Genomic DNA, 21,918 nt, shown 5'->3' on the forward strand with positions numbered 1-21,918 from the left:
GCTCTTCACTTGGGGTGCTCCAAGGCCTTGTGCTTGCTAATATAACCTGCAGCCTGGGAGAAAAAAAGGGCTGAGCAGCACGCACGATGAACAGAAGGATTTGAGCTATTCCTCACTGTAAGCACCACACGTGCCCTTCTGAAAATGGTGGGCCCTGCCTGAATCCACCGTTTGGTCACCGGTGCAGACTGAAGCTGGGGTCACGGCCCACCAGGAGAGCCGGAGTCACCCAGGGCGGCGCACGGCTCCTCACTTCTTTGGGTATTGCTCCCCCCCTCACCCTTTTCTTCTGTTTAGTCGGTGCAGAGTCTGAGTTTCTTGAGGCAGACAATTCCCTCTCCATATAAAGTCCCTGCCGTGACATAACCTCACTCATTAGCTGGGTTGCTAGACACAGCAGCAGTGATGAAAGCAGCAGTCTGTTACCGGCGACGGAGCACTGCCTGACACAGCGCACGGTCTGCACCGCACGCACTGAGGGAGACGCAGCAGAAGCAACGTCTTCATTTCTGCTGAAGGAAGATGCATGTCCCCTATTGATATTCTGCTCCGATATTTTGGACTGAACTCATTCATTGGCATTCAGGTCTTCTGCTTATACAGAATAGCAGAAGGAAAAGACATATTTCTTCTTTTAATCTTTTTGCTGTTAACGTGCAGAAGTTCGGCGTTTCGTGTATGTAGGTTGCATGGCAGAAGAGATAAGCACCAGCAGATAAAGTCCAAAACGTCAGTGCAGATGGGGTTCAACCTGTTCTCCCTTTGGGGGGGACTTATCAAGAACTGGGAGGAGTAGAGAAGGCAGCTGGCTTTCCAGATAACATACTTAACCTTATAGGACCTTTCAAAAAATATAGCAAGTATACTGAGGTGCTGTTTGCTGCATTTCTAGTACTCTTTTAACATAACAACCGCAGAAAGGGGAAAATAAGATGGATATAACACCAGTGACTGGCAGTGCATTCTATATAGGACTGTTGCAGAAATGAAGAGGTTACAAGGGTCCAGCTGTAGCTGGGCTCTGTACATCCAGGAATTCTTCACTTGGACAGCCGGTCATAATGGTGTCTTCATATCTTTCCCACTGCAGAAACTGCTCTATTTCCTGTGACAATAATCTCCTGGAACAGGCCAGGAAAAGACAAACCTCAAAAAGGTGCTGCAGTCCTATCATCTTTCTCCCTTGGGTTGATTTATCCTGTATGGAAACACAGAGATTGCAGCTGTGTTCCTGAGACTGGCCATGCTGGAGAGCAGGAGGCTCCTTGCACTCATTACCCTTGTTGGTTGCTACCCATGCAGTCTGGCCCTAGGCCTGTACAAAGCCTCACAAATAGGCTTTCACTAGCACGGAGCTCAGTTCTGCATTGCTACAGCATTGCAAAATATTCCCAGGCAGCATTGCAAAACATGCCTGTGTTTTATGGTATGCTTAGTGGCAATGAAGACTCCTGTCTAATAGTCAAAATAAAATCAACTCAGACTGGGATGAGGTGGGAATGTTGAATAGGTACTAGAATAAGGGTTTTTTTTAATTAAATGGTTGACTTGGCCTTGTGAAGTTACTGGTAACAGTTATTTTTGAAAAAAATTGTATCAATCTTTGTGGCTATATTTGAGAAAGGATCAACACTTGAAAAGGTAAATTTTGACTTCTCATAGTAACTGTATTTTAAGTTAAATGACCACATGCTTCTCAATGGTAAGTGCACTGGCACGTTTCCATGTCATAATAATTACTGTTACGCCAAAGACTGAAAGATTAGAAATACTTCAGTAAGGTTTAAAGTTTTACAACATGAAATTGCTCATACCTTAATAATTCTCTAAGCAATTACACAGGAAAATAGACATTGCTGCATAAAGTTTTAGTTCCTTTCTTGAAATCTACTGCGTGCCCCCTATGTACCTCTTGTGCATACTACCAAGTTATCCAGACCAGAAAAGGAAGATCATAATTGTAGGCAAGAAAGAAAAAAAAAATCAATCACAGTATTTTCCTTTTAGTGACTTCTAGATCATTTTTTCCAGTTAAGCTGACATTTAAATTTTAAATAGCACATTGTTCAAAATTAACAAGGTATGAAATAGTTGTCTTGCAAAGAACAAAAATAGCTTGGCACATACAGTCAATAGAGAAAGAAGAGTTTATGTTATAATAATTTGTCTTTTATATTATTTGTGTGTTGATCTCTCTCATTGTTGACCTCTTTAGTAAGACTTCTTATTAAACTAAATTCTCAGAAACTTATCATGCTGATCCACTATTGGAAACTGCTAGCAGCTCATGTACCTTCCAGCTGATAATGGATTTACACGTCAGTTGACACTGCTGTTGTATCATCCATTCCCTCTGTTTTGGTTAATTAAATTTATTAGTGTTTCAGTACTAGTGAGGCTACACCTGGAACACTGTGAACAGTTTTAGGATGTCCCATACAAAAGAGATATGGGCAAACTGGAAAAAGTTCAGTATAGATCCACTAAGATGGTTAGGGGACTGGCACAGATGATATACAAGGAGAGAAGGAGAGACCTGGATTTGTTGAACATGCAGAAGAGAAGATGAAAGGGAGATCTAGCTGTTGTCTTCAACTATTAATGGGGAGTTACAGAAAAGAGACAGACTTCTCTGAAGTGTACAGGAAAAGGAGGAGATAATGGTTGCAAGTTGCAGCAAGGGAAATTCTGATAGAATATAAAGAAAACAAAGCTCCCCCTGAGTGCTGTGAAGTGCTAGAACAGGTTGCTCAAAGAAGCTGTGGAATCTCCATCCTTGGAGATTTTCACATCATGACTGGACAAGGTCCTGGGCAACCTGATCTAACTTCAAAGTTAGTCCTGCTTGGAGTAGGAGGTTGGGTTAGAAGACTTCCAGAAGCCCCTTCCAACCTGAATAATTCTGTGATCCCAACAGTTACATGGGTGAAGTGCTCTCTCCTTACACTTATACTTCATGAGACTTTCAGTATCTTCTGACTCCTTTATAATTATGAGTCATTAAAGCAGTGTATGGAGGGCCCTTTTTTTCCAGCCTAGCCCAAAAAGCATTAAAAATAGGGCCTGCGCAGCTCCAACTCTCTTCCACCAAATAGCTGCTAAATTGTTCTTACCATATCTCTGTCAAACAAAGTCACTGGAAGCATAATGCCATGTCAAGCAGAAATCTGATCCAGCCCCCAGGACAAGAAAAGACAGCAAAATAGTGATGGTTTTCTATCCACTAGCTGTGCAAAATAATGACTGATGTATAGCAGAAGTTTTTGCCTTCAAATTATGTAACACAATTTTTACAACTTTTCTATGCCCCAGGCAACATCTCACAGCCTTACCTTAAACATATAGATAGACAGACAGATAGACACACAGACAGACAGACACACAGATAATCGAACATGACTGCCTGGAATAGCAGGTTACTGAATTCAGTGAGCCAACAGGTTCTTTCTAGACCTGTGTTCCTATGAAACTGCATCTTCTCAGATCCCGTAGTATCAGTCTGATAACTTCAAAAATATCCCATTATAGTCTTCCGGCAGTAAAAATGAACCTTAACACGGAATATCTAATCAGCTCCCACAACACAAGCCAAATGTGGGCATCGGTCTTACGTAAAGCACGTAATTTCTGTTGGTGGTAGAATACATATACATCTAGCCTAAGCGTGAAGACTGCATATGAAAATTTTCCTGTGTGTGAGTGAGTTGAATTACATTACCCTCACTATGAAAAATGTGCAGTTTAGTCCTATGCTGATTTTGTTTCAGCTTCCCACCACTGACTATGCTTTGCGTTGTGAAATGCATGAACCCTAAGCCTCATTAGTTTCACTATTAGGCCTACTGCTCTTATGCAGTTAAAACCCCAAGTGCAGGCGGCAGACAGTTTTCCAGGAGGTTGTGCTCCTTTGACCAGTTGTACAGCTAGAACCCTCTCTGCTCCCCCAAGGAAGCCTGGTATCTCTCTTTTACTGAGCTCTGTGTAGCATAGCAGTCAGTCAAGACTATCCAAAATTAATCTATTAGATCTTTTAGAAATCTATTGATCCGTTGAATTCAGTTGAACTGTCTACAATTTTTGTTTGTATTTTTTTCACAGGGGAAATCCTGGAAATCCTCCCCTACCCTTTCCCTGGAAATGGGGAGAGGGATCTGCAGGAAAAAAAACACTCCTGCCAAGAATGATTTGGTAATGTTTGATTTGTTACATTTTTCCTCCTATGTACACTTTGAACCACTGGAATTTTGGGGGGGGGGGGGGATTTTTTTTAAGTTTGCTTACAGCACACTAAATGTATATGCACCAGTTCTTGGCTACATTTCAGCAAGAAATTGCCAACCACTATGGTTTCCATAATGGCAGTCCAAACTGAAGTGTAGGAAGTAATAGTTGCAGCAAATACAGCAAACAGGTCTCCAGTAGAGATCCACGTTTAGATTGTTATTTACGCTCTCTTTGAAATGTGAATGTGCTATCATGACAGCTGCAATGGCACTGGGGCCACGGGACACCATCCCCTCCGAGCTGCAGGCACGCAGAGGGAGTGCAGCCGAGGATCCTGTGCCATCACGTTCCAGTTAATGCAGACAGACAGCCTACAACTCACTACCGAGAAAACCCTTCTCTTGTTTCTGCCACCACTTCACACAAGAGGGTGCAGAGTCCGGATCCAGCTTAGCTCCGCCCTTATTCAGAGAGAACAGTAGCGGAAAAATCTCTCTTTCACCTAAATCCAAGAACAGCCTGTGCTTGGTGCTCTGTGTAGAATGGGTTTCTATTCTGATTTGTTCTAGCTGTTTCCTCTCTTGGTAGGATACATGTATGGAGGACAGGAAACCTTCTTTTGTTTTAATATGGTGGTAGCTGAATGTCAGTGTAGCTGTCAGCAGTTACGGCGGACTCCACCTTAGTTCCACAGAACCTATGAATCTCCTGGGTTTCCTGCAAAAGGCTAAGCAGAGGGTAAGTGGAGCAGAAACGCGCAGCTATCAAACAGTAAATGTGACCTCTGCAAGGGTTGGCAGAAACCTCAGTGGGGCTTGTGCCAAACTGAGAGCGCTCTCGCAGCTAGACCTCAGCCAGCAGGTATGGCAGGTGCCTTCAGCACAGGACAGCCACAGCCAAGGAAGATAAAGACAGAGGTTCCTTTCATCTGGATTCAAGAATCTGTGATTATTGTCTGTCCGTGTTCTGGAGAAAAAAATAGAAAATATTAAATGCTTGGGTGTTGGTTAAGTTGCACAGTTCTCCGGAGTTAGGAAGAAAATGGAAGTCTTGAACTGAACTAACTTGTATCATTTTCCATCATCAGCAATGAAACAGATAGTGAATTTCCAGCTGGTTAAAAAGTGCATGCCGCTTAGAATATCACCTAGCAGTGAGAGCAGGTGCTCTTTCTATTTCCCCCAAAAGAGAGCCCAGAAGGGGCTGCAGGCTTGCCCCAACAGAGGGTGAGGAAGGAGCCTGGGAGTTCGGATGAGCTTCTGGATGTACCACTTTAGAGAGTATTTGATCAAGTAAAGAAACACCAAAAACTACTCAGGAGCCTGTAGATACTCGGATGACTTTGAAGTGAACTTCCAGGACTGGTAGATGAACTGATTGGCAGGATGGGAATGGGATATTAAAGGATGAGAGATATTTACATACAAAATTTGAGAGTGGTAAATTACGTCTTTGTGCTATGGAGGTCTTAGGAAACAGTCTGCAGTGATGCGCTTGCTTTGAATTTGTCAGCAAAACCCAGGTCTGGCCCCTGGCAAGATACTGTGGTGACTGGATCCTGGTTTTCTGGACTCTGGTACCATACTCAATACACCAAATGGTACAGTTCAGAGTACCACTAGGAAAGAAACACAAAAGGCTTTCCTTTGCTGCTTACTAAATTCCAGCTACTAAATTAAACTGAGATTTATTTGCAGGGAATCTAGCAGACTGAGACAAATCATTATTGAATACAGTCATAGTCAATTAGACAGAACAAATAATACAGACGCAACAGAAATCAAACAATCAACTTTCCCAGCAATTATTCTATGTCGTGAATACAGTAACATGAGAATTTCTCTGCTACAGTCCTGACTAGCAAGTAAAAGTTTCCAGAATGGTACAATACCATATCCTGGTATTGTCAGGTTTCTGAAGATGCCTATGAAATACTGTTTTATAGCTGTGAAAGCGTTAATCACTTGCTGATGAAATATTTTTAAGTACTAGTCTCAGCTGAGGTTAAAGGAGTTTCTAAGCCTCTTTTCAGACCTCAGTATTCCTTTGACTGGGTGAGCTATGTACATTAAATTAATTGGAGTCTGATTTTAATATAGCCCAACAAATTAAAACATTGGCATTGCACTGCTTCAGTTAGCAAGTCCTGACTCCTTGCAAATAGAAAATATCACACGTAGGAGTTCAACACAATAGTTAACTCTCCACCTGCACAGCCATAAGTAGAGAGAATAGAAACTTCTTGGCAGAGGCCACTAACCTGTTCTACAGGTGCCTGTACATTTCTCTTCCTGTGAGTGTTGTTTGAGACTCTTGCTCCTTCATAGCTAAGTCAGCAAGAGTATCTCAGTGATTCAGGGTTGACTGAAATCATCCACGAGGGCTGATGAGAATCTTTGCTTTGACTTCAATGAGTTTTGAATGGGGCCTTTAGCCTGCAGCACTGTAACATTATCTGCTGGTGTTAGTCTGATTTCCTAGAGAGCATCTGTGATAGGACTACAGGGATGGAAAACTTTTTTTACATTAGAAACATGCAGGATTTATGCAACTGGGACTATTATCGCTATGAAATCTTGAGGCAACTCCCAGTGACTGATGAGCATTCCCACATGCACCCACAGGAAGCGAGTCTTCGTTGTTGGGTGGTTCTAGAAACTCAGACCCTTCATCTGAATCTTCAAAGCCTTTTATTAAATCAGTCTCAGTTTCATAAAAAGCATCTCTCCTCCTCTGTCTATGATGTTCACAACTGTACTCCTTAGAAGTGCCAAAACCCTTGACCTTAAGCATATATAATGTGTGAAAACAGGAAACAAAATTTTCTCAGCTACTGTCTCACGTCTCTCCAGCAGAGGAAAATAGAAATGGCCACAAACCAGTCTACTTTGAAACCAAGATGTCAACCACATTTTTGCAATTGATTGCACACATATCCACAAGAATAAGAAAACAGTGATAAAAGCCTACAGGAAGTGTGTGTGTTGGGGGAGAGGAACAGAAAGTGTCAGCAGAGGAGAAGACGGGGCCAAGGCGGCCACAACTGCTCTGACAGGGAAGCATGTGTCTCACATATGCTTCTGAGTGCCCCCATGGTCTGTATAAAAACCACTACAGTGAGGAAGAGTCTGCAGAAAGTGGAAAGTACTTGGGGAAAAAAAACAAAGCAAAGGGATGGGAATAGGTCACAAACACCTTGTAGGATAGGACTGGGGCCCTAACCTGAAGTCTGGACCCCGCAGCCTCTTACAGTCATAACGTGCATTCAAAGGTGCTTGGATACTAGATGATCAGTCTAGTGTAGGAACGCCGAACAAGTAAAATGACAGCTTTTTTTGAGCTTGTATGTAAAATGGCTATTTTACAGAACATTTTTCTGGCAGGAGTTGAAAGATCATTTTTTCTGCCTCTGAGTTCATGCTACTTTTTATGTAGATAAAAAAACACACCTAAAAATAGAGTCTATCAATCCATAGTTGACACCCACCAGTAAGCAGAAAATGCCTTCAAATTCAGACACTGTGCTCAAGCTGAGGAACCAGCTAGGTACTTCAATGTGCAGTTTTCATGCTGTAAATATTTGTGTAGCTGTCCAAACACACAGTATATACACATTCTGTAGGTGGCCAAGATGTCTCAGCAGTCAGACTGACGTATTTTAGACTTATGACACAGACATGTCTATGTCTTTTAGACAAACCTTACGTTTTATGACCCCGGTTTGTAGAACACAAAATAGAAAAAAAGGGAAAAGTTGTAACAGTCAACGTTTAGGAAACACTGAGGAAGAGAATGCAATGAGAGATACTGGATACATACCCTTCATTTGCATTATGCATGAATTGCTATCACAGTCTCTGGCATATGATTGCTATACGTACAGCCAAAACAGTAGGCCCCAATTATTAGTATAGTGAGAGGTTTTTACAGCTTTTCTTAAGACATGATAGCACAAATGATGCTGCAAATTCTTGTAGTCTCTTTTCTTCTGTCTTTTTCTTAAAATTATAATGTCTTTCACCTGTGTCTGTCTATACACCAACCACGTGAACACCTCTCTTAGGTCACTGGATCAAATGCTAATGTCACTGTATTATCTACTTGAAATTAGAAACCAAGGGAAGACTGGAGAAAATGATCCTACTTCTGGAAAAAATATCATGCTCTCTAAAATGAGCACTAATGTGAAGAAAAAAATAGCAAATTCACACAAATGGGTTAGTTCACAACAGAGAAAAGACTCATGTTCCCATCCCACTGTGCTGCCAGTATCCTGTGACAATGTGGAAGGGTAAAGACACTTACAGATGTCTCAAGGCATATTCACTTGCTGCCTTTTTTTCTTGAATTAAATCTTTGTTTCTTTTCCACCAGCTATTTCTGTGCTTTACAGGCTCTCTCTCTCTCTCTCTCTCTCTCTCTCTCTATATATATATATATATATATATATATAAAATATATATATATATTTTATATATATATTATATATATATATATTTTATATATATATATATAATATATATATATATATATTTTATATATATATATATAATTTATATTTACATTTAACCAAAACCTGAGAGCAGACTCACAATTCAGTGCTTTTTATTTTTGTCAAATTTTGCACATTTTTGAGTAGCCTTTCTGAAAGCTTTGTATCTGAAAGCTCACTTTGCTTGCTGAGTGGTTATGCTAGGCCTTGTACTCTGCGTATGCTGAGCTGATTTTTTTCTTTGACGGAGCACCTGATACTGTCCAGCCTATGAATGAGATGGTAGTTTTGCAATGTGCATGTCTTAGCTCTTAGACAAAGAGGAAGTGAGAACTTAATTTCATTTCTAAACATGGGAGAAGGCAAAGTAACTTACACAGAAACTGAGTGGTCTTTTGTGCTAAATATGAGGTTTTAATCAAAGAAAGGAAGAAGTAATGCTTTGAATTAAATCTGGACTGCTGCGTGATGATATACCCAGAAATTTTGTCAGACGACAGTTGTGTAATATTATTCTTCAGAAAATCAATATCTATACTTTATAAAGTATATAAAACTGCTTACCACTATAGTGATAACGTAATTTTATTTGGTAAATAAACTTGATACCCAGCATTAAATTTTAATGGATAAGCAAATTCAGAATTTTCCCTGCTTTGTCCTTTGCTGTTCTTCTAATAATTAAAGGGCATCATGCTCTCTAGCTTATAAAACATCTATTTGTTTTTATCTGACAAAGAAGAGGGAATAAAATATCTCATACCAGAAATAAATCTAAAAACCGTAGTGGATTTAGGATATTTATTTAGGATAGAACAAAATAGAACATTAGCCTCACTGAATTCTGTAGCGAAATCCCCACTGCCTGCATAGAGTAAGACTTCACAAAATAGAGACAGCTGACCCTGCACAGCTTTTAGAGTAGCATGAAAGATAAGAAATTTGAATGCTCAGGATGCTGTCATGTTTGCACAGAGAAAGTTCGGCTGAACTCTGTGCTGAGATTTAGCATAGGGTTTATTCAGCAGAGGAAAATGATTTGATGGAGTTTGTGTGTGATATGAAGAAGAATGAAAATGTAGCCTGTTTTTAAATCAAAATGCCAGTCTTTCTGTTTATTTGGTGTATGGAAAACTCTCTATAATATACATAATCTTCACAAGCTAAAGGAGTTTAAGGATGACCTACTAGTCTGGTCAGTTGTAAAGCAATCTTCTGAAACACTTTCCATGACATAAGGATGGCAACAATGGGAGCAGGAGGGCATTGAAGGGGAAGAATAGGGCAAAACCAGGCATCTGGGCCATGAGCAGCAGGGAAAATCAGAGTTCATTTTGACCAATCCTAGTGAATCTCTATGTGTTTGCCTCCACACTGCTACAGTTGCTAATATCCCAGAAATAATAGAAAAACACCTGCCATATATGCCTTCCAAAATGTTACAACAGATTAAAGGAGAAATAGTAAATTCTTTCAATAGAAAGTGCCCTGGACGCATCTTACATAGCTGAAAGAACAAGGAAGGATGCAAATCCTTCACAGAAGCGAATGCCTTACAGATTCAGCTGATGTGAATGACAAAGGTCTATTGACTTCAGCATTGTGGCCTGCGATCTTGAATAAGCATTCTGTTGTCTTTTGGAGTGAATCTGATGGCATCTGGAACAGCAGGGCTTCACCACCCTGCAGAATGACGGTTTTTGGACATGCTGGCAATGAAACAGAGAAAGCTCTCAGGATGGCTTAGGTAAATATCATGCAGAAAATGATTTTCTTAAATTAAAAATTACCTCCCAATAAAAGTAATTTTTCCCCAAAAAATGATGGCATGGTCAAGGTATTTTTATTTGTGCCTATAATTTTATAACAAAAATTATTAGTATTTACACATTTCTACGGGGAATGTCAAGATTTTGGGAAAATAGTATATTTTAAAATGATTTTATGGGTAAAGCTAATATATTTTCTATAAATACATTGTGAAAGAATGGAAAATAGGCTTATTTAAAACTGTGTAAAATGGAAATAACACTGAAGCTTCAAAGTGATTTTCAATTACGTGCAGGTGTAGCATTACACACCAGTAAGGGCATGTTCATTAACGCCTGATCCTCATGAAACTTAATAATATACCTATTAACCTTAAGCACATAACCAATTTCACTTCAATCACAGTTAAAATTAAACGTATGCCTGGCTGCTTGGCTGAATTAGGGCCTAAAGCTAAGCAAATCTTCAGTATGTTTTTGTGATATTCTTGAACTAGCCCTAGGAGTCAGCACTCAGGCAGGGGCGAAGGAGAGCAGCCGCTCAGGTTACAACCTTGCCTGACATTCAGATTCCTCAGGACTCAGCAAGGTCCTTGGGGAAGAGAGGAACGGGCTGGCAGGCTTCCAGGGTAAAGGCAAAAACAAAGCGATGGCCACAACTCTTACTGGAGAGTGAGGGGCAGGAGGAGAGCAGGAATTAAATGGATTTGTACATGATACAGGAGCAAAAAAGAACGCAATGAGCTCTCCGGAGTTTTGGAGTTAACCTTCATGTCCAATATTCACGTAGCTTTGAAGGCACATTGGGCGTGATGTGCTCTAGAAAATCATTGTTTGAAAATTTTGCCATAAGAAATAATATTTTCCGTGTAATTGCCAGTATCATTTAAAAGTACCTTTTAAATACCTACAAGTGAAAATCTATTTTACCTAGTAAAATCAATTAAAATGTCAACTTTACGTTACAAAAACAGTCCTTGAATGTTCAGGATTTTAAGAAAGTATAAATAATTTTGTACCTTTTAGCAGCATCAGTGATGAATAGTTATTTACATATGTAACGATAGTCACATGTATAAATGCTTGTGGTGTTGGGCACTTTAAAAATCCTAATCATAAAAACAGACGGGGGGTTTCAGATCTAATTCTACATTGATACTGAACATCTCATAGCAGGTGTCGAACGCTGACTTTTGATGGCTTTAAACTGAAGCGATTTCCAGGATTTCCTTTTGTTCCTTTCCAAAATGAAATGGGCCACACTTCTCTTTCAGCATTTTAATGACCTGAAACCACTTCACAGTTAATGGAAGTCTGAGTTCTTCACGTTCACTGAGCAAAACCTTAATATAAACAAACACTTATTGCAAACTCGTCCCACAGTAATTAATAGCGCTAGGCCAAATTATATCTGTTTAATATCTGACTCATACCTGCGTAAAAAAACAAGTTTCTGTTCTTGTTGCTGCCTTCCTATTGCATGAACTTGTACACTGGAAACTCATTAGTCTAGTCAGCATTGGTCTAAAGCAAATCAAAAGCAATCTCCAGTAACTCTTTTACCTAACTCTTTTGTCTAAAGCAGCCAAAAGCAATAGTCATGGTTTTGCTTTAGATGTTGGAAAGGCACAAAGCTCATTAGGTTTCTCAGCCCATTTACATTGCTGAAGCTCAGAAAGTTAAATCAGGAGGAGACAAGCAGCTCCCTGCCAGGATACAGATCAAAGAGGTTGCCTGCAGCAGCAAAATAGTCTGTAGGTGTTTTCATGAATGGTCATGAAGAGGGAGGGACAAATATTTTACAGTTTCCCCAGAGTAATTGAATAATCCTCCAGGGAAGCAAAGCAACAGTAATCCTGCAGTGTATGAGTCAGCATTGCAGTGTGTGGGAGAGCTGTTTGCTTTTTTACAGCTCATGATATAATTTGGAAAATCTGCAAAAAAGTTTACAGATTTAAAAGTGCAAACTTCTGTGGAATTTTTCTAAGCTTTCCATCAACATTGGTTGTCCTTTATGCAGCAAATTGAAGGCTTAAACAGATGTGTATGTTGTACATATGCACTCTGCTGCACATTGGGAATGGAAAAGTGAAATTAAATTCACTACATCTGCTCTGTACTGGGAGGGCAGAAAATATGTTTTTTAAGAATACCTTAATTCAGTCTTCTGAGCTTCCAGAACTTTGTTTAAATGAACGGTAAATGCCATTCCTGACACAACGCCCAGGTTAAAAGAGAAAAGCAGCATCAGCGCAAGAGACCCTGCCATTCCCTGTCTTTCTCTGGTGCTCTGCGAGTGCACAGAGTCACGGATCGTCATGCCTAAGTGACCCACCAGTGACTCAGTCAGGTGTTTTACCCATAGTGAGTGCTGCCCTCATTTTGCATGTGAAGAAAAGTGGAACATAAAATAGGTACCTGAATTGTCCCCATATACCAGCTGATCTGTGCAGATCTGGGCATTAAACGCCGACCTTCTGAATCCTGATCCCGGGTTTATCAACAAAACCAATTTCTGTCCACCATGGCTTTTGGCACATAATAATTGCTACTGTCCCTGTACCGGAGGAGCTATGGTAAATGTTCCAGGGAGTGTGACACAGAGTGCTATATTTGCTTTTTGGTGTGTGCTGTCTGATTACTTTTAGTGATGACTAGTTACAACTCCAGCAGGAGACGTATCTCAAATTCCTTGTGTTTGCATCCTTGCTGCAAGGCTGCATTGAGGCATTCTATCTGTCACAAAATTAGGTATGCAGTCAGTAGCTCTTCTGGTTAGCTATACCCAGATACGGGTTAAATTACAATGGAAAGCTGCCTCTGTATATATTATATGGGGTTGACTTTATTAGTCTTGTGAACAGCCACTAGGAATCAGTCAGAGAGCTATTTCATTTTCTGTCTACCACTTCACTTTTGATCTAACATTTACAAGACTCCATCATGTAAAATGCTGAAGTCTTACAAATAGTGTGTTCTCACACTCTACAGATTAGCTTGCACTTACTTCCCATTCCTTCTAAAATTGGTTTTAATGTGGTTTGCAAAAGTTTCTTCTGTAAAAAAAGCAGACTTTCAGATTTTGAGGAGAAATGCATCTGTGTGTATGCATCTGTTCAAGGTTTCTATGAAGCAATAGAGGATTCCTCAGAAATTTTCTGAGAAGTGCTTTCCTTTCTAGTGCCACACAACTCTTTCTTCTACTACATGCTGTGTTAGTCTCTCTCTTGATTTGGACTATGCCACAGGAATATGGCACATGCAGGCCAAGTATTAAATGAGAACCATATATTATACCAGTGTCACTGGGAACAACAGCTTTCAAAGAAACTAATTCTAATAATGCTGTTTAGGTAGCAGAAACAGCAGCAGATTTCCTAGATAGTTAAAGCTCTTGATCAAAAAAATTTTGGAAAACTAGAGTCCGGCACAAATGAACAATTTCCTGTAAAACTGAAGTTCTTACCAGCAATAACAGGTTTAAATAGGAAATTGCAAAGTAGAGCGGCAGCTTTAAACTGAATTGCTTTGCTTTAATTTCTAAACCTTTCCCTAATTTTCTCCTTTGTCACCTTTGATTTTCAAAATCAGCAATGAAATCCTTAAATAATATATTTAAAATGAGCAAAAGGCAGATTTCTTACTGAAATCCGAATAAAGCGGATGTGTCATACTACTTTGTTTCAGAGTTTCCCTGTGAGCTGAGCAGAATCAAAGAAATGCAGTCTTTCAGAAATATTGCGTAGGCACAAACTGGGATTTGCAATAAGGTCCAATCACTTTTTGGACTGTGGAAATGCCCAAACAAGGATCTTCGTTAGTCAACCACATCAACTCCTCTGAAAGTTCATATCATTAAGTACTGATCCCAGGAGAACTGCTTAAAGTTCAGTATTCTGTGCATTGAATACCAGTCCTAATGCTCTTCAGGATTTGTAACATTTTTACTTGCATGGATGAGCGTTTTGCCGTTATAGCAGCTAGGGAATTAGGCAATTATACAAGGGTACAAAGCTATTGCACTGTAAATAATAATATATAATGTGCTTCCATAAATTATTTCAGCTATCAGATATCGCAAGTGCCTTTTGGACAACACAGCCCAGTCTCCAACTGAGTCTCACTGGGTTCATTTCTCTTTCCAGAGCAGTGAACCTTTCCTATTCTTAGCCTGAGACCCAAACATCCTTCTGACATTTTAGGATCACATCTGCCATCCGCTCTTGTATTCTTATCGTACCTTCCTGGTGCCCATGTATCATAAACTCTGTCATCTGGATACAGATATAAATGTCTATCTGTCACATTTGTTGAATTCAAAACTGTGGCGTAGATGTAGTATTTGTTTCACTCTCCTTCTCTTTGGGCCTTAACCAACATTGACACAGCACCATGGTACAATCTTCAGCCAGACTCACTTTGTGTATATTTAACAAACCTCAGCTGTGAGGGCTTGAATGGAACTAAACTTCCAGATAATTAGAAAAGTTCATGTTTATTTTGGATTAAAGAATAAAAATATCAAATCAGGCTCCCAAAGAAAGAAATAGGAATGAGAGTTATTTTCATATTTTATTAGCAAAATCTTTATGGTCCACACTGTCTCGTGTGGCCCCTTAATTTGTGATTATAAGACTTGAGAGTCTTTGACTACTTCAGATGCGTGTGTCTAATGCAGTTTCTCCCTGTTCTGCTCAGTATCGGTATATTATCGTAAATTATTTGCAGAGATATTATTATACTCTACCTAAGTTATCATCAGTCAGAACTATGGCCTCCCAGTGGGGGTAGTGAAATGATAAAGATGAAACTTATTCCTCTGTATCTATAAAGAAAGTGAAATTTAAAGGCCTTTTTATTTTATTAAAATATTGGGTGTTTTACAGTAAGGAGCCATGGGTCCAGATTCTCTTCTGATGTAAAACAACTAGGAGTCTGAAATTAATGAATTTGTTTTATGCTAGGCTAGCCGAGGTTGTAGTCACAGTTCTTAAGCAAATGAATGTAGATATTGCTACTACCATATTTTTCTCGTTATTTTTAACAAGGGAGATATTGCTTCATTTCCCCAACTCGCAGCTTGTTGTGAAACTCCTGCTCGCACACCACCCCAGCACAGGGCATAGCAGCAGATCTCCATTAACACGCGTGCTGCGTGGCACAGAAAAGAAACGTTTGCAAAGCCTCCACAGAGCCGAGATGTGAGGATGGCCACGTCTGCACGCAGAAGGAAGTCGGCATAGCGGGGAAGCTGTGTTGCCACCACCGGCAGCCGGTCTCCCCTGCTCCCCAGCCCTCATCCACACCTCCCAGCGTTACAGCGAAGCCCGGTTCCTCGGCTCTGCACAGGCACCTCCTCCACCCACTCCCACGTGCATCTTTCTAGGACTTCAGGTGTATCAGACATTCACACAACCCCTTTTCTGACATTTGGTCACTCACAGAAAACTAACGTGGCCCCTTACTCAAATGGGAAGGGCGCTGAGAAGACCAGGAGTGATGCCCCCACCCCAGTCAGGGTGGACCCAGCACAAACCTGAAGACTTGGCATAGGGCCCGCACGGAGCAATAGTCAGGAAGATCCCTCACACATCCTTGCTATCACAGCAAGGCTTTAGTAATTTGTACCAGACTGTCTGTTTTAGAGAGAAAAATTAAGGATATATGCATATGCTGCGTAGTTAAAACAGTTCCTATTTCTTCCTTAGATGAAAAAAGTTAAATGATTATCATTTTATTTACTGATTAATTTGATTAATTAATTAAAACATGCAGCCAGAATACAAGAATTGTTCCAGAGGAAGGCCAGATTTTGGTGTTTTTCTTCAGCTGTAGTACAACAGAAAAAAAAATGGAGATGCAGTCGATCACGGACTAAATATGAGTAAAAACCTGACGCTGTAGCCAAGCAGGCAAATCTTACTCTGGGATGCATTCACAAGAGCTTCACAAAAAAGATGTGGGAGGTAATTATTCCTCCTGCTTGAGCTCAATGAGGTGGCGCACATTTTTCTCCCTTCCATTACTATAGAATGTTATTACAAAGAAGAGGATTATAAATTGTTCTGCAAGGCCAATGGGGTCTGCAAGGCCAATGGGGTAAGAACAAAAATAAATCAATTTAAACTTCACCAAAGGTGATCTCACTGACTATAAGAAAAGCCTCCTGTTTGGCAGTTAAAGCACTGGAAGTGATTTCGCGGCTTCCCTAGGAAAACTCCTTCAGTTAAGGTTTTAGAACAGCTTAGACAAACATCTGTCAGGAGTGAGCCTAGTGTAGGCCACTGATCCAGACTTAATTCAAAGGACTGGACTAGATGATCTTCTGAGGTCCTGTATTTTTGCTCTTCTATAAATCTAAAATATCTGACTGAATTTGTAACCAGAGGTATCTCTTCTTGTTACACTTCTTGTTGAATAAACTTCTTTCTTACTCTACAGATTTCATGTTTATAATACTGTGAGTGTAGAGGGATTTAATGAACTTCCTGTTAAACAAGTAGTTTTCCCACTGTTGCGTTTCTGGGGACAGATTTTTAGTGCCCCTCTCTAATTGCGTGTACTCATTCACACATCGTATAGGTTTTCCATGGAAAACGTAAGGCTGAAAGGGATGAGAAATAATCCTCTAACTGACCTAAACACCTGGAAAATGGTATCTTGTAGATTTTGTGGTTGCAAACAGAAGACTGATTGAAAAATAAGGTTTCATTCTTGAACATCTGGGCTAAGATTAAGTCAAAGTAAGCAGCAACTTAGAGCCCTGATGTCCAGTCCAAGTGCTGACTCTTGCCTCCCTACTGGCTGTGCTCCCACTGCTTTGTGCCAGCAACTCTCTGCTGCCAGATAGCCCATCTCTTTGGCTGCAGGATCAAAAATGATGTGCTATTTTGGGAGCTTCTCCTGTAACATAATCATGACATGATGAAATTCCTAGTTAAGCTCCTCAAGGCATTTGGGAAAAGGTTCTTGGAGGTGTCGGTGTTTCTTTAGATGTGTTACCATGCTACAGTGGCTCCTCCAAGTATAATTCACTGCAGCCTGACTGGTGCCTGCAGGCCCTCTGTGACCTGGTCTATCAGGCTGTGTCACACAGTGTGGTGGAGACAGCCCGACGTGGCCTCCCTGTCTCATAACACATTTTGTACATTGCAGGCACAGGCGATGACGAAGCGATCTATGGTGAGCCTATGGAGAGCTGACATCTAGGAAAGTCTCCCTGGCCATCTGAAGCCTTCTGCTCTTTCTGGTACATCCCTGCAACACTGAGCGTAAGAAGGCTATGATCATCACAGAGGAACTCTCTTCCCTGAATAAGGACTCAAGACACTCAGTCTTCAAAGTGCAAAAGAAATTAACTGCGACTTGGATTTCTCTTTGCCACCTTAGACACCAAAATGCAACATTTCACTCTACCTTATTTTAGAGTCATCCAAATCCACAGTCACTTACATGCTCATTAGCAAAGTTCCCTAGGTACATAAAGTTTTACCTTTGAGCACATCCAGAAATGCCTCAATTTCAACAATATCTAATTCTCAGGAACCCATTCATGCATAACACCTTTGAGCTTTGCTAATGAGATCCTCTCCATCTCCCTTGCCCAGCTGATTTTCAGAGCACATCTATTAGATAAGGCCCGGCACAAAATAGTGGTGGTTGTTGCAGCGCCTCACACCTCTAATGACCTTCAACAACTTGAGCCTTCAGAGAAGGAAGAGCAAAGCCCAGACTCATTTAATTTCTTTGTCTATGAGGATTTGAATCCACAACTCTAATTTTCTAAGAGAGTACCTAATAACAGGCTGGAGCAGAGGTCTCTTAACTTCCACTATTCAGGGAATAATTAAGTATTCATTAGGTCAGAGGCAGGAAAGAGGAACAAGATGCGATTAACTCTAAGTGGCTAAGGCTTTCAGGTAGAAGAAAAAAGGCCTAGGTTTCCTGCTGAACAGGAGTACTTCTTTTCAAATATTTAAATGTTGGATTAGAGGAAAGAGGAACGTGAGATCTCCCTTCTCCCAGATGAGAATCATAAGTAAGCACTGAACTATAGTGACATGCTGACTCTTTTTTTTTCTTTTTTTTTTTTTCCTAGGGCTCAATGAGTATTTAATGAGCCCATGAGAAGGGAAACAGCTTCTACAAGAGAAACTGAGAACAGCTTTCTCTTTTTCATACCAGATTATCTTCTGGTCCACTGATTTGGGATCTCTTATGGAAAATGTAGGTTCAAATGCCCTATACCACAGGAATGAATTGAATCAAGTTGTCTCTTTTTGCATAAATACTCAGCTATGTCCACTTATGGCAAGAACCACTGCTAAGGCTGTGAGGAGGACTGGCAGAGGGGCCTAACATCAAGGAGAGGTTGGGCAGTTTGAAATCTCTATGGGCACAGGGGAATCTTCTCATCAGTTTCTGATGGCTAATGTTGGGCCACCCGATCAGCCTGCTTTTGGGAAATCATACGCCTAGAGCCTGCCTCTTCCTGTGCATTGCATGGGAAGCCTAAGCGTGTAACACAGGGCTGAGGTACTCCAAAAGTTGGATTCTTTAATAACCAGTTAAAATTTCTTTGTGAGCCTAGCTCTGGATTTCACATGTTCAGTCTCTACTGTAGAAGGCTGTATTTCAGGAAGGAAAACCAAAAGAATTGTTGCTATTTTATATTGTTGCTAAAATGCAGAGGTTTCTGGACATCTTCCAGAGGTGAGTGTTAGTTTAGTGGGTCAGTTGCCAAGAAAACTCTGCTTCTTGCACATGCAGGCTTTGCTCTTGAAATAATGACACCATGAATCACAATGGATGTCGCTGTCATGAGAGATTATGCTTAGACTTACTTTTCCCTTCAGGTAACTTGATTCCAGGGAGCTAAAATCTTGAATGTGAGCTCATGCATATAGTTAAAGATTTAAGTACCAGCTAAGCTCTGGAGTGAGCTCTCTCACTAAACAGTATTTCCAACTGAATGGGCTATATAGTCTGAGGCAAAGAATAGACAATAAAAATCCGTGGTTTCAGAGTTAGGTTTAAAGATTTTTCTCAACAGGCCCAAAACTTACAAAAATGGATAAGTCAACATCGGAGAGAAGTGTCTACAGTCATATCCATCAAAGGAAGACTTTCTTAGCCATAACTCTTTGGGTATTCAAGCAAGGAGCTAGGCATTTTCAATGTTTAAATAGCTTTCCAGAGGAAGAGGAGACAAATGGGTCCTTGTCAAAATGAAGTAAATGTTGGAAGCAAAATGTCTGTTAGAGAAAAAACTGTCTTTCTTTTAGAAAATGAGCTTGAGCAAAGATTTTCAACTATTTGAAACTATGTGAAACTGAGTGATTCAGTTCAGTATGAAAATTTTGTATCAAAGAGAAAAATATTAATTTTAATTGCTATTCCATCATGCCATTTCTGACTCTTCTCAGAGTTTGAGAAATAGTCAGCGTCAACAGAGTGAATCATTCATGCTGCTTATAGCCCTGTTTGGCAAACTGCAAACAGCTATCTCCTGGGACTCCATTCCCGTCTGTACATTTATCCCTACCGGAGGCCTTAGCTAAAATAAGGAAACCACATTTGCAATGTGCATTTATTCTGCTTTCTGACAAAATAAGAGTAGATGAATATAAAAAGTCTTCTGGGGATGGGATGTGGGACATTTTGGACAATGAGGGTATCTGAGAAGAATCTTTTAAGATATTGGAAGGGTGTTCAAGAATGTGGGGTAGAAGTGTGGTCAGCAGAGGAATTTATGTGGAAACTTGCTGTAGTCCTTGCAGCAAACACATAAGGCTTTCTATATTTGGAATCAAAGGTAAAGTCAACAGCTAATCCAGACTAGCAGAGTTTGTTCCTCACTTCTAATTCGAGCAATTTACGCACTTTTCACATACAATCCAGCTTTCATTTTCCGCTCCACAGTTTTTTGCAGAACCACTATCCTTTCATTGCTTCTTTAAGGCTATTGAATCTATCCCGGGACTAGAAATCGACTCTGTAGGAATATTACGGCATGAAACGCACAATGTGTTTCTATGTTACTATGTGAAGTAACTGTAGTGGAAAAACTGTCGTATTTTCTAAGAGACTGAGCAGTGTACAGTTAAATCTGGAGAGAATCTGAATGCATGTACTCTCCATTGATGTACTCTCCATTGATGTCAGCTCTCAGGACATAGTCCTATGAATTGAAAGCTGTTTGAAGAAGTGTTGTAGAGCAGCAGTGAGCTGGTAGATTTAAAATAGATGGATTAAGAATTTAATGATATATGGGAGCATGTTACCTGAAAGGATGACATTTTTAATGTGTCCTGTTACGTTGCTATGTGTTCAGAGCTACTCTACAAAGTGTATTGGGTGTTTCTGCAGTGTTTTAATCCAAAAGTTCTGCCTCATGCATCCTAAGAAACAGAGTTGTTTTAATTGTTCTGATAGGTAATTTTGAGCTACTACTTCCCTTTAAAAGCCCTAATAAAAAGCTAGTGAAAGCACATCTCTAGTCACTCTTCTGGGACTATCTGAGACTACCTGAACTGGAGAGATGGAATGACATTAATCCTGTTGCTTCTGATGCTGTCTCAATGAATCAGTCTGTTCTGTCCTTGACCGGTGCCTTTCCCCATGTTATCGCCTATAACAGAACGCACTGGACTTTGACTGCCAACTCTATCTAAAAGTATCTGAAATTTCTGTTATCTGGATTCAGTTTATTTTCTAAGGGGAAGTCACTTTGAAATGTTCTAAATGTCCTTGATTCCCTCAAATATGCATTTGCTTCCCCAGCTTCACTTATTCAGTGATTACTGATTGTAGATCCATTGAGGGAAATATGCAAGAAGATGAAAACTGTTAATAATGGTGCACAAGGATTTTTTTTCAGCAGCAGTGTGATTAAAAAAATCAGAGTCGGTTCCTGTTTAACATCAAGAAAATACTGCTGAGCTCTGTTTATCTATTCTGATTTGTTACTCACTGTGCAAAGCAGTGTTGGCTCTAAGCTATCTTTCTGTTTCACCCGGTACTGAAACTACCCTGGGAACCAGAGCAGCAGGTTTCAGGGAACTGTTAGCTATGAAAGATCTCACATTTTTATGGAATTTTTTAAATCAAAAACTGAAGGACCAAAGAAGACAGAAGTTTTACTTTGGTCAGATACTTTTTGGAAAAGAAGATTCAAGTTTTCCTTAATTTCTTCTCCAAATGAAATTTACTGCTAGCTGTAGTTTAACCAAAAGGTGCTGATTTATTTACTGCTTTGCCCTAGTGGTCATTTTCTTTCATTCTGTATAGGACTGAGATACTTAATCCTCCCCAAAGGAGGGATTCTGGATTAGCTGGAGTGAGACTTCTCATGGTAATATTCAAGTATTCACTTATGAGATAGGTCCTTACATGTTCTTACGGTTTGCTAAGTCATGTGATACTCAGTATTTC

General features: G+C 40.1%; 1 long non-coding RNA gene across 1 annotated transcript; it reads left to right on the forward strand.

Annotated features, from left to right (window-relative positions):
- The first annotated feature begins 617 nt into the window (after positions 1-617).
- On the forward strand, positions 618-21,291 carry LOC135327632 (uncharacterized). The gene is made up of 3 exons (XR_010388038.1): positions 618-1,156; positions 4,099-4,188; positions 17,641-21,291. It is a non-coding gene; the product is annotated as an uncharacterized LOC135327632 (long non-coding RNA).
- Positions 21,292-21,918: the final 627 nt, after the last annotated feature.

Source organism: Dromaius novaehollandiae, chromosome 2 (assembly GCF_036370855.1).
Source record: "Dromaius novaehollandiae isolate bDroNov1 chromosome 2, bDroNov1.hap1, whole genome shotgun sequence".
In the NCBI taxonomy this organism is placed as follows: domain Eukaryota; kingdom Metazoa; phylum Chordata; class Aves; order Casuariiformes; family Dromaiidae; genus Dromaius; species Dromaius novaehollandiae.